The 13,912-nt window shown below is 38.7% G+C and overlaps 1 protein-coding gene across 4 annotated transcripts in view; it reads left to right on the forward strand.

Annotated features, from left to right (window-relative positions):
- Window positions 1–3,428: 3,428 nt before the first annotated feature.
- The window catches only part of LOC111953543 (lethal(3)malignant brain tumor-like protein 4), a 128,244-nt gene continuing 117,760 nt past the window's right edge, over window positions 3,429–13,912 (forward strand). For all 4 annotated transcript variants that reach the window (XM_023972901.2, XM_023972902.2, XM_023972903.2 and 1 more), the window contains exons 1-2: window positions 3,429–3,516; window positions 11,598–11,705. The gene's annotated coding sequence lies outside the window, so the exon portion shown is untranslated. The remainder of the gene's footprint in view (window positions 3,517–11,597; window positions 11,706–13,912) is intronic.

Genomic DNA, 13,912 nt, shown 5'->3' on the forward strand with positions numbered 1-13,912 from the left:
GCGCGGGATATGTCATAGCCCGTCATTGATTGTGATGGATGAGACCGGAGCATCATAATGTTATGTAACCGATATCTCTTGTTGCTCATTTAGATCTGAAAGCCTGGTGTGGAGCCAGAGAGCATCCAATCGAATTTTTCTAAAACATTTGAGAATGTTTCATGTGAAGTACATCACAGTCCACAGTCCATCGACCGAAAGAGAATCTGAAGGCTCAATTCAATCAGTTCATCATTGCAGTACATGAAAACTTTTTTCTGTTTACTCTCTTCACAGATAGATGCTTCCCTGTTTTCAAGTTGTAAACATAAACATAATGCACAACCATTGCTATTGCAGGTACTATTGAATTCCATCCTTAGTCTCCGTGCAGTCTATGAAGTCATGGAAACAGGTAGACATCGCTGTAGCCAAGCATCCAACACTCTTTCCCCTGAGAGGTTGGAGGTAGAAGAGTCTGGTGACAACTTAAGCCCTTCATAAGGGATATTGTGTACACGCTCTATGCCACCTGTCTATGAGATTGGGATGTTTGCCAGCACAGGAAAGTGCAGGTCCTGTATCCACAAAGCGTCTCAGAGGATTGCTGATATACCATCATTTTTTCCTTTTAGATCATAATGAATAAGATTGTATGGACAGATCCTAGATCAGCACTCTTACTCTTAGACGCTTTGTGGATACATGCCTAGGGCTCAGACCTGGAGTTCCAAGTAAATGTAACTGCACCAAACACAAAACCCTTCCTCAAATAAGCTAGGCCTAAGGCTGCCATAGCGGAGCCAGTCTCTCCCTACGGACTGGACACTTCCTCTAACCGCCATCTGTCTCCTTCAAGCCTCCCTGAACATCTTTTAAGTTTCCATTTTGTTGCAGCCTGTCTGGGGGGAATCCTCGACATGTATCTATTCCTTTTATCCATTACTAGTGTGAACTGCACTGAGTTGGGCTGTATCAAAACCCTTGGGAAAACAACATCTTTATGGAATGCTTGGTTCTTTGAGAGGAGTGGATCGAATGTTTGTTGTATGTAGATACTGCAATCGATGTGTATCGTTTAGGTTAGTCGTCCGATATTCTGACCTCTACAAGATAAGAAGCTAGAAGACTTGTTGATCTCCAAGCCTAATGTTGCTTGGCAGTAGTTGTTTGGTCTAGGGTTGAACACCACTATGTGTCTGTTCAATGATAAGCAAGGCCAAGTGGGCTGAGTGGGCTGCTTTTCTCCATAAACCCCAGAGGGAGCATGGACTTACTCACCCCTGACATTGGAGAGGATTTGCGATGAGTATGGTGCAAAATGTATGTTTAGTGGATTTCACTGGGCTTTGTACTCATCCCTCAAGTGAGCTCAAGAGAGGACAAACTGCCTTAAATCTATCCAACGGTGTTGACTAGGGAACTCCTATATATGACCTGGATTTCTCTAATTTGAAATATTCCTGGAACTCTGGTTGAAGATGAGGCAACGATGTGATCAGCAGGGAGGTATGAAAGAGTCGACAACATAAAACATATAATGAGCCTACTATGGACATTGCTGTATCCTGTGGGTCTCTTCTAGTAATAATATTTGTATGGTTATATCAACCCCACTGGAAGGAAAGGAAAAGGCCTCACATAAGAGCTCCAGTGGCCTAAGATTGGACTTGATTGGAACAGTCAATCATTTGATAGATAATGATGATGTGTGTGTTGTTCAGATTGGCAGTGACGATGCAGAACCAGAAGCTGCAATAGAGAATTACATAAGACACAAGTCCAATTTCATTATTTATCTGATTTACTTTAATGTGATATTTTATTCAGGCTTCTACATTGCTGCAGCCAATATCATCAGGGCAACACTTCCTTTATGAACAGAACAACAATGAGACCGATATTAATTTCTTATACTACCTGGCAGAAATACATCAGGGAGGTTGTTTGGGTATTTGTAAAGGACTAGAAAGAGCACACAAATATGATTAATACTAACTGCATTCGTCTTAGTATGCAGGTGAATGATCTTATAATATATTTAGTTGACATTATGTTACATACTGTAACAGGGGTCCACACACAGGTCATCATGTGGAAATGTGTTGTTTTAACATGGAAATAAGGTTGATTCAAGTCATTCCTTCACTTAGAAAAAAGGGGGGCTACCTAGAAACATCAAGGGTTCTTCGGCTGTCCCTTAAGGTCCTTTGAGGGGTTTTCATTTGATGAAAAAGTGGAACAATCAAAAAGGTTTTACCTGGAAACAACAACAACAAAAACATGTTTCTGGGTATGAGCTCATTATTTCTACCTTTCTTCCTGTCTCCTTCTAACTTTGTTTCCAGGAATAGATTCCATCTTCCAAATTTGAATTGGGAAAAGAGAGGAAGCTAAAGAGAGAGCTGGATTTAAATTTGAGTCATAGGAATTCCTCACCATTTTACTGGAAACATAGGGGAATTGAGATCATTATAATTAACTTAATTCCCCTATGTTTCCATTAAAATGGTGAGGGATTTCTATGACTCAAATTTAAATCCGGCTTTCTCTTTAGCTTCCTCTTTTTTTCCAATTCTAATTTGGAAGATGGAATGGGGCTGGCTTTAAGAGGGTGTGAACAATGCTGAGTGGGTGTAGACAAAGGAGAGCTCTCCAGTAGGTACCAAAACATTCTCTTTTCTCAAAAGTGAGTTTACAAGTTTATCAACTTTCAAAGCACAATTACTTTCCCATTGTTCCTCGAAAATGCAGTGTATGATACACCATTTTGTAGCTCTGAGTCTCTACTTTTATCCAATGTAAAAAAAACAATTAAAAATGTTGCTACATAAAACCGATTTGAGTCATATATTCTAACTCTGGTGTCTATTCTACTCTAACTCTGGTGTCTATTCTATTGTAACTCTGGTGTAACGTGGGATATAGGCCACTCTAGTTATAGAGATGTGTGCCAAAATTTGTTAAATTTCATGATTGCATGTAATTCAATTAGATTACATTGTCAATTGAATTGACCCCATAACATCGTTTTTATAGATTAGCACATACAGTATGCATCATATAGGCTATACAATCATATTATATGACATAGGCTACATTTAATTTAACTTTCTATCAATAAAACTGTTATAAAATCAAATACAGCTGCATTAGATTATTTTAATAACAGCACAGTAAGTAGCCTACACAAACTTGAAAATAGGTCAGTTGGTGAAGGTGACTTGATAAGGAAAGGTCAACTGCTTAGTCTTTTAATATTTTCTTGGAGAATTATATTTACAGTAAGAAAGTATGTACATTTTATACAATCCCCTTTACTCTTTTTTTTTGTCTTGTACCTTTTAAAAATATATACATATATCGTGTTCCCTGCCACGATATTTCACACCTGTTCGATCACAATCTAATATTTCGTTTTGACTCTTCCAGTAGAGGGCTGTTCGAGAGCATGCGCACAACCGCAGCAAGAGAACATTATTCCTCCTGTCACCAGTGCCTGTCACAACATTGAGGGGCAAAACGACAGCCGTGTGGGTAAGGACTTCAACATTTCATATAACTGCACTTTGTTTTTAAAAGATGATCAAGCACACACTATAGGGGTGCTCCAATATGTGGGACGAAAACAATTCGAATAGCGTCTCGGGTTTTGCCATCGTGTTCAGATACGTTGAGATGACTATCCTCGCTCTAATCTCTCATGTTTTCTCCTGTTAAACTAGCGAACATATAAAATGCCCCTTCCCTCAACTACTGACCCACTAAATTAAGTAAAATAACTGTCTATGTATTCGTCAATTTGTTGCGGTAACGTTTTCCAAACATGTGACACGATAGTGTAGGCTAAACAATGCGCAGCAAGGCAGTCAAGCTAAGTGAAACTATAATTTTTCTCGGAAATGTTTCGTCTTAACCTTGCACGTTAGGATTTTGTGTAGGTAACAATGTGTCATCGTGATGAGTTACAACTGTCTTTGTGCGAGGAGACTAGTTACAATTGTAAAAAGTTATTAATGAAGCTTTGCTACGTTGTTTTTATTTCCTTGACTTCAGGGCTATCTTCTCATCCAGGTTGTTTTCTAGTTGGGTGGAGTGTCAGTTTTATATAGTTGTTTGGCCCTATTATTTAAATTACCTCTACATTTTGTTGAACAACATCTACATTTTCTGATTATTTGAACCAACCAGGTTTAAGGTTTGTCATGTTTTGTTTGTAAAACTTTGGGCCTAAATGTCAACTTGTCAAGTGTTTTTTCAATTACACTGTAACATCAACCGTTGTTTGTTTAATTCCTGCGATTTATCCAGAAAGTGCATATAAAATAATATCTCATTCCCGAGATTAAGGTTAGTTTCCTTATTCTAACAATAATGATCTTCATTCAACCCAACTAATAATTGTCAACCCCTTATCCTATTCAAATGAAATGTTTTGATGCACACTTATAATTTCACCTGAAGAAAACGGAAGAAAAATAGGTACATTGGGAATGATATACACCGGTTGAGTTAAGAATGATGTAAGCGCTTATTTCTTTAATGTTATGCATTAAAATGTTACCACAGGCAAACAAACAGTCACTAAAGTAACAAAATAAGAATATATAAGCCTGAAACATAGCAGTAGACACCCCGATTTATGTTTTGTTGCTTTTTCAAATATAGTTTTTCCTTTAGTTCTCTAGTCATTCAATTATTATTACTCACTAAAACACTACTCATTAGTGTTTTAAGGAATAGCCTCTGCATTATTCTGTTTGCTGTAATTTCTGAGAGAATAAACCCTTCCCACTGGGAACAGAAGTCAACTTCATTTCAATGAAATGACGTAGAAACAACTTTGATTCAACCAGTGTGTGCCCAGTGGGTTATGTCTAGTATATCCTATAGCATCACAACGTCATGCACTCGTCCACTTTTTATTCTTTAGGCAGGCATTCCCATTCAATACTTCATCATTTACATTCACTTTGAAGGTGAGTGATTTTGTGTCTTGCTGAGTGATTGTCAGAAAGACACATCAAAGGATAGATCGTTGTGGTGTTTATTTTGATGTCAGTGTCGGGAAGTTGTTCATCTGCTTCCTGCTTTCCACACTGCTCTATTGCTGCCACACAACACTTCCTGTTATAGCACACACAGATTAAACATGAATAAATTGTTTTGGCTTGAGAATCCACGATTCAGCTAATGTGTATCCGTGGAAGAACTATTCAACAATAACAAGTCACATAAACTGTGACTTTTGTCTCTGGTGTGTTAGTAAATGTAAATCGTATGTGACAACATGTGGAACCGTATCCTAACTTACGTTGTGACTTCAAGATCTCTAGAGAATGTTGCACAGGCTTTGTGAAGTCATCCCTTAGTTTTTGCATTTTTCTTCTGCTGTCAAGCTAAGATGGTATGTCATATTACATTTATGATTAGATTAATGTTGTAGAACTGAACAATGAACTGAAAAATGATATTTTTCTAATCTGTTGAAATGGTATTGAACTTGAACTTTGATGTGCACTTCTCATGTGATTTGAGTGAAGGGAACACTTTCTCCTTTCTGATGGGGAAATGCTTCTTGCTGATGGATCAAGGGCTTTTTTGGAGGCTGAGAGCACATTTTATTTACTTACATGGACACTTTATAACATAAATCAAGTATTTTCCTCTTTAAAGTTGTCTTGCAGGTTGTGTAGCCTACTGTCTGGGTAAGAGACATTTCTTACTGACTGTAAAGCATATAAACAATGCTATAACACTTGTAATGCAAGCCTAGGGTTTTTTTTGTCATCTAATGTTGGACACTTTATAACATAAATCAAGTATTTTCCTCTTTAAAGTTGTCTTGCAGGTTGTGTAGCCTACTGTCTGGGTAAGAGACATTTCTTACTGACTGTAAAGCATATAAACAATGCTATAACACTTGTAATGCAAGCCTAGGGTTTTTTTGTCATCTAATGTTTCAGCTTGAATAATGTGTTAATGAACATCCAGCCATTTGTTTTCTTGCATCATTTGCTCTCATAGCACTGTACAATACACACAGTTAAGTATTACAGAGGTTTCTGTCACGTAGACTATCCTGTTAACTTAAATACTTCAGTACTGCGGTATTGGCTTGGCTCTCTCCCTTCACAGAACATGTCAGTGACCGCCTCTGTTTAGGTTTATAGTTGTAGTTTTATTGTGTTTGTTAAAAACGATGTTGAATGGATGTAATTCTTTGTGTATGTCCATTTTTTGGGACATAGCACTAGTTGGCCATTGTTTTAGATTTCAATAGGAGGAAAGCCAATCACAGATCTGGGGCACACAGCCATTTTTGAGCAACGTGCTTGCAACCTCAATAGGGGAAAACACTGTTGATTTCAATTGTGCGTTTAGCCTCAATTATAGAAACCAGTCATTACTAGTAATGTGACTGAAGTGTATAATTTCAGTCAAATCCATGCATTAAATATGTGATTATGCAACAGGTTGAGCAATATATGCTGTACGTATCTGCAAATGTTATTCACAACTGAAATAGAGAAGGCATTGCCCTAAAATAGAAAAAGTCTCTCTGGTTTTGGATTACACTCTTATCTTTCTTTGACAGGATTACTGAAAGAGAATGCACTGACTTTCCAAAGCAGTTGTAAATGTGCTTTCTGGTTATCTACCAATATACAAAACAATAATAGATGTTGTTAAGTCATTTCAATTGATCAAGACCAGTTTCTCAACTTAATCTCGCAACAGACATGCTGTAGACATGAAGTTTCTACTTTGCCATCCCATTCATCTCTTGCCTCAGGTCATGAAATCCTGATGATCTGAATTGTCATTGAAATCTGGTGATAAAATGTATATGATGCACAGTCATTTAATGGATTCTTCATTCATGGATACTATGTGTTATCAGATACTGGACCTATTCATTTTGATTTGAGATTGAATTGAGTAGCTTAGTCAGTGCCAAGGCTGGTCTGACATTCAAGTAAGTTAAATTATGTGGCCTTCATGTACAGAACAAAAGGGTGTCAGCATAATTATTTTGAACATACTTATGTATATGTCACTGAGAGAGACAAATGTGTGTCTTGAGTGTAGTTCTGCATCTATAATATTTATTCTCCTCATATATGCACTCTGATGTAGTCTATGATAACATGGTGACATTTGTTGCCATTGTATGCCAAGGACATTTAAGCCTAACTGCTCAATTTCATACTGTGCTTAGTGTGCTATAAGCTTATATCTTCATGGCATTGACAAAGCAGATTGTCTTGAAACAGCAGGTCTCCCGTTTCAATAGAATGTAAATGTGTGCCAGTTACATTTTTCTCACCAGCCTCAGAGACCGACTATTGATCAAGCCTACGTTGACTTTGAATCAGGAGCCATTTTACTGGAGTATATTGAGAGTGCCACCAGCATGCAGTCTTGAAGCATTGTTTAGATTAAGAACAAATCTCTTTTTTCCCTTTGCAACAGAATAAAACAGGACGTACCCTGTAGTCGTACCCTGTGGTCATCCAATCATTGTGTTTGTCACTTTTTGTCACAACTTGTCGGTGTGCTATTCATCACTCGCCAGGCATTTTCCATAGGTAGTTCCCAATCAAATCAAAACAAATTTGATCCCAGCTTGCTTGGTTTCTTTGAGCCAGTTTCTATGAAAAATCTAAACCCAGGGCACAATAACACTCCGTTGACTCGGTTTGTCTATGGCCTCCAGGCTCTCTCCTTTTGTTGTGTTGAAGCAAATGAGACGCGGGTATCTGCTAAGTCCAGGAAAATGTGCGAATTTGTGTAGCCTCATGCTGTGTAGACTCAGGAGGGAGTGGGTGGTCCCTATTCCCTGAGCATACCGCATACTAAAGCTCCAAAAACCCTTAGCCAAAGTGCCCTCATGCATTCCAGTGTTTGTACACTGTCGTAGACAAAAACAACTGTGCTTACAGAAAGTCCTCAAATAGAAACTAAGGATGAAGTGATTGGCTCCATAGGAGAAATGTGTTTTAAGCCTATAAAGCTAGTCTTTAAATGTATCTTTTGGCCTTCTTCTACAGCTTTAGAATTTTTTTCCTTGCATAGGATAAATAAAACTTTAGAAGCAATAGATACACAGCAAATTTGCAAGTGTTAAAATCTCGGTGTTAAGGTTAAAAGTGTGTTATATCTGAGTGTTGATTCTAGTGGGATTGAAATTGACACCACTTGTGGTGAATAAATTAAGTGTTATTTGAATCACAGTGGAATCAACACTGCGTGGTGTTGTTACTCCACTGTGTTTAGTTCATTTCCGTTAATTCTCTGAGTGAAAAAGACCTAGGAGGGGCCTCTATCATTTTTCCCAGAATGCTTTGTTGCAGGTAGATTTTTAGAATAGTTTGTTTTTATATCTATGTTTCTGCATGCATGTTGTTTGATTAATTGATCTTATACAATTTCTAAACTAATCCAACCTGTAAGGGGTTGGACCTATTGCACCCGTTACTGAGATGGTTGTTCCAGTTTATATGCTTTAGGCAGTCTTGTTTGTCAAGTCCTTCACCATAGCAGTCATTCTGAATGCAGGTTGTGGGTGATTATAATATTCCAATTATTGCTGGATTCTGATAGGAATTACTAATCACTTCACAAACTAGCTTATTGTGACTTGCAGGTCTGATATGGCCCATGAGCCAAGATTTTCAGACCACAATGTTGAGGATAACTAGTTCATAATTAAAGACCTTATCAAATTTACAATATATGGTCATGAAGGGTTCACTTTAAATTGAAACATATTCACTTTAGCAGGTACTTGGACAGCTTCAGGATGAAGAGTTATTGAATGCAACAAGCATCTCTCTGTCACTAACAAACACAGTCATGGGTTGGTATCTCTCACATTGACTTGAAAGGCATGCTGGGAAATATTAAAATAAGGCTTTACAACCTGTGATGTTACAACACCCCCCAAAAATACTGTAACACTAAATCAAATAAAATCTAAGTTTATTGGTCACGTACACAGTTTATGTTTTGCCTGTTCAATACAATCCTAATTTAAGTCCGAATTTGCTACACTCATGGTGTTAAGGCCCAACACTCTAGGGGTGTTAGTTTGTGAACACTTTGAAAAGTGTTAGTTTAAATCTGTTTCGGTGGGTGACATATCATTTCTAAGAAAGTGCTACATTTAACACTGTGTGCTAAAATTCTGATCTCAAATTTGTTGTGTAGTAATTACATTTTGGAAAGGGAATAGATGATTCCCCAGCAGTAAATGTATGAAAAAGGGTTTGACGCCACCACATTGTGTCTAGTAGGATGATATGAATTCCCCTTTTTCTTTTCTATTTTCCAGACCGTATGCATTTACCAGGCTATATTTGACACTTGACAGCATTGATTAATAATACCTGTACATTTAATTCAGCCTGCATTCAAATGTGCCAGTGAACCGAGAATAAGCATTCCATAAGTGTTCTATAAGCGTTCTGTGAATCCCCAACTATCGGACGCAGGGTGTATTCTCAGATGACACAGGAGATAATTGGGGATCCACTTGCAGCAGGAGTCGCAACCCAAATAATTTAGGGAGACCAATTATAGATGTCTCAGAGATATTTTATCTGTATGGCAGCCTACCGCAGGGCCTCTGCCATCAGAGATTACAATTGGTCTTTCTTTTGTCCCACGGGCAGTTGAACAGTGATTTGTTTTGCTCCTCATTGTCAGCGCACATAGAGAGAGACTGAGCTAAGCTGCTCAACAGACAAAGGGAGAGTTTAACTGTAGGTTGAAAGGCTTGTACTGACTACAAACACCAAGCCTTAAAACTTTGAGAAAGGACCGATTCACTTCCCTCCTTTTGCCACGAATGCACTGAAAGCATCAGATAACCAGGAACATATTTTCCTCAATGTCCCTGCTGGTATCTTTCTCTTTTCCCTTTTCCATCCACTGAACACTTTTGTGGAGTCTCCATTATAATGTGAATTCTGTTTTTGTGCAGTGTTTATTGGATGCTCTTAGCGAGCTCTGTTATTGTGAACAAAAATAGACCAGCCTCTGTGTGTCAGATATTTCAGTTTCTTGTTATTCAGAAGTGACATAAAGGAGCCGGGTTTATGATGGATCTGTCTTGGACTGATTCATTGTGGAGGCATGAAAATGGCCACCACTTTCAGTTAGATTTTTCAATGTAACACGTAATGGCTCCCTTTACTGTAAATGCATGTAGTGGGCATATAAATACACCTATACATATCCTGCTGAGGTCTCTCTCTCTCTCTTTTTCTCCCTCACTCTTTTTTAAAATCCCGCTCGCTCTTTTTTTCCGCTCTATCTAGATCTCTCTATTTTTCTCTCACACCTCTCTTTCTGTCTGGAGAATGATGTATGATTGTATTGGCCGCTGGGCTGCCATTATCTTTATTAGATTTATGCATGTTTGTGTAACAGAGCTCATTTGTGACCAATGAACAATACCCAGGAGTAGTGCATCACGCCATCAAGGTAAATGGAATCTATTTTAGGTAGCGCCCATTAATAACCCNCCCCCCCCCGCTAGCATCAGGTCAAGGTGGCAACATCCATCCTATTATCTCTATGGAATTGGAGCCTGTTGATAACTTTATTAATTCCTGTCAGGTACACAGTTCATGCTGCATTACAAAGGCCTGTTGCTGTAGCTGGTCTCCTGGGGCTGGGGTGTAATTGTCTCTTTGGATAACAGCAGTGGAGATGGCTGGAAAATATAAATTGTGCTTAGCTTTTAGTGTTGTGGTGGGCTTAATAAGGCTATGTTGTTTACACGGTTGCGCAGTCGCCAACCACTTTACTGAAGGTCAAAGGACATGCTGTGGGCTGAAACCTCTGCTAAATGCCTCAAATGTAAACTCGATGTGCAATGCAATATTTACATGAAGAGCTAGCCCTACTGTTCTTAACATGCACACATGCAGTTTAGGATTCAGTTCTTTACTCCCACAAACCTGGTCTTCTCCGCTCTCTTCTGTACAGCACACACACATCAAACACCTCCTGGTGGCTTTTTCACTGTCAACTGAAACAATTAGATCAACGTAGTCCCGCAAGGGAGGGTTACGCCACGCAGCGCCACCCCATGCCCAGAGCCTTGGCAGCCACCCTCTCCCAGTTAATCAGAGAGGCTGCAGTCAGATCATCCACACTCACCTTCAGGCCTCCTCAAGTACTAGCTCCCTTCCCCCTCTCTCTGTCACACCTCCTGGAGACCTTCCCATCACTCCACCAATTAATAATAGGCCCTCCCTATCTAATATGGAAGGTTCTATTGACTGCCTGGGAATGCAGTGGCATTTAGAGGGAGAATATGGGAGCCATTCAATCAAATCCTCATTGCAGTATTATTTAAGCTGTAGTTTATAAACAAACCTTATTGATAACAAAAAAATATATATAAAATGAAATCTCTAGGTTGTTTTGGGGACACTGTTAATGTTAGATAGCAGAGGACTTTGCCTCACAAGTAGTTGTTTCTACTTTTTAGAATATGGCACGTTTACATGAATTGGTGTGTAAACAAAGTTAAATGCATTGCATTAATTGACAATTGCATGTTTGCCTATCATTCCGAACCAATGTGTTTTTGTTGTTTTCAGTCTCTGGCTTCTAATAGATCTGTGAAGACATAGAATRTGATTGGAATGGAAGCTCGGAGAAGGAGTCCCTGATTGGCCGAAAGACTGGGCGGGTGCACATACCAAACGGTGAGTCACTTTGGAGGTTCACAGAACCGCTAGAGAGTTCACTTAACAGGGTACCAGTGGTCAATGGTCAGAATGATGATTTGAGTCCCTTTCAGGGTCATACACGGTTATCTTGTGGTTACAGTGCCTTCAGAAAGTATTCATACCCCTTGACTTATTCCACATGTTGTGTTACAGCCTGAATTCAAAATTGATGAAATATTTAAAAAGAATCTCACCCACCTTACATTCAGTCCCAGATATACAGTGCATTCGGAAAGTATTCAGACCCATTGACTTTTTACACATTTTGTTACGATACAGCCTTATTCTAAAATGGATTAAGTTGTTTTTTCCCCTCATCAAACTACACACAATACTCCATAATGACAAAGTGAAACATGTATTTTTTGAAATCTTAAAACATTTATTGAAAATGAAATGCAGAAATAACAAATTTATGTAAGTATTCACATTCTTGAGTATTGACTCAAGGGTGTGAATACTTATGTAAATGTGGTATTTGTGAGCCTTTCTTGGTAAAAGGCTCTGCATGGTCATTCCGATGCAGAATTCAGGGCATTAATACTTCTTGCGCTTCGCTGAGCAGAGCTGTTATGAAGAAAGTTGTCATGGAAGTGAGTTTGTGTTTATACTGGACCAACTGTCAACCAATTATGTCAATGCAGCGCTATACAGAGCCCTCTGCATTGTTACAAAATTTGGGCAGCACACGGCGATGCGGTACAGAGCTCAATTTGGCCTTCTGCATGCCGCTGGAGGCTCCGCAATTGCGTCACACCCTCCATACAACGCTTCTGACCACATTTTCGTCTCAAGCATAAATTGGCTTTTAGTCTCTAAGAGCTTTGCACACCTGGATTGTACAATATGTGCACATTTACATTTACAATATGTGCACATAAAAAATAAAAAATAAAAAAATGAAAGTGAGCGATTGTAATCTGAATAAAGGCCAAAATAATATTTGTAAAGGCCAAAACATTCATTTCTGTTTTTAGAGGGAGAGAAATGCTGGGCCAATTGTGCGCTGCCCATAAAGGCCCAAATATAGTGCTGCTAATAGCCATAATGGCGCTGTACAACGTGACCGTGTGTGTTTGAAAGAGTATTTTTATCATTATTTTATTAACAAAAGCAAAAAGATGCTGATGAAATACTGTACAGTATATGCTTTTACATTTGGACAATAAAGCATTTAAAGCATTTTGAAGATATACGCTACCTGCATTTGTTTATTAGGCTACTGTGCAGTCTGACAAGTAAACATAGCCTATAGTACATACTGTAGTAAACATGGGAAAGTGCCAAATCCCTTACATAAGGGAGAGCAGGCCATGTTCAGACTTTCTCATGACCTCAAGTACTCATTAACTCTTTTTCGGGTTGCATCAGTCATGGACAGAAACTTCTGAGACACCGTGTTAAGGATGAACACCCGGTTGTTCACTGGTAAGCCACATTTGCCTCGGGATCTATCCCAGTTGGTATTCTGTGCCCACCCGTGGTATTTATCTTCGGTTACACACGGTAGCGTCCCACCTGGCCAACATCCGGTGAAATTGCAGAGCGTGAAATTCAAAAATACCAAATTCTAATATTTAACATTCTTGAAAATATATGTGTTATACATCAAAATAAAGCTAAACTTCTTGTTAATCCAGCCGCTGTGTCCGATTTCAAAAAGGCTTTACGGCGAAAGCAAACCATGCGATTATCTGAGGACAGTGCCCTGCATACAAACACATGAAAATCATATTTCAACCAGGCAGGTGCGCCACAAAAGTCAGAAATAGCGATATAATTAATGCCTTACCTTTGAAGATCATCTTCTGTTGGCACTCCAAAATGTCCCAGAAACATCACAAATGGTCCTTTAGTTCGATAATGTCCTTCTTTATGTCCCAAAAATGTCAATTTATTTGGCGAGTTTGATTCAGAAATACACTGGTTTCAACTCGCCCAACATGCCGACAAAGTATCTAATAAGTTACCTGTAAAATCTAATAAGTTACCTGTAAACATTTCAAACAATGTTCCTAATCCAACCCCTGGTACCCTAAAACGTAAATAATCGATCAAAATTTAAGACGGAATAAACTGTTTCTAATACCGGATAAAAACAACGTGAAGCGCACTCCAGTTCATGTGCACCAAAACAGTAGAGCCCACCTAGAGTGATATTTACAATGAATAGGACTACTTCT

Source organism: Salvelinus sp. IW2-2015, linkage group LG27 (assembly GCF_002910315.2).
Source record: "Salvelinus sp. IW2-2015 linkage group LG27, ASM291031v2, whole genome shotgun sequence".
Lineage (NCBI taxonomy): Eukaryota > Metazoa > Chordata > Actinopteri > Salmoniformes > Salmonidae > Salvelinus > Salvelinus sp. IW2-2015.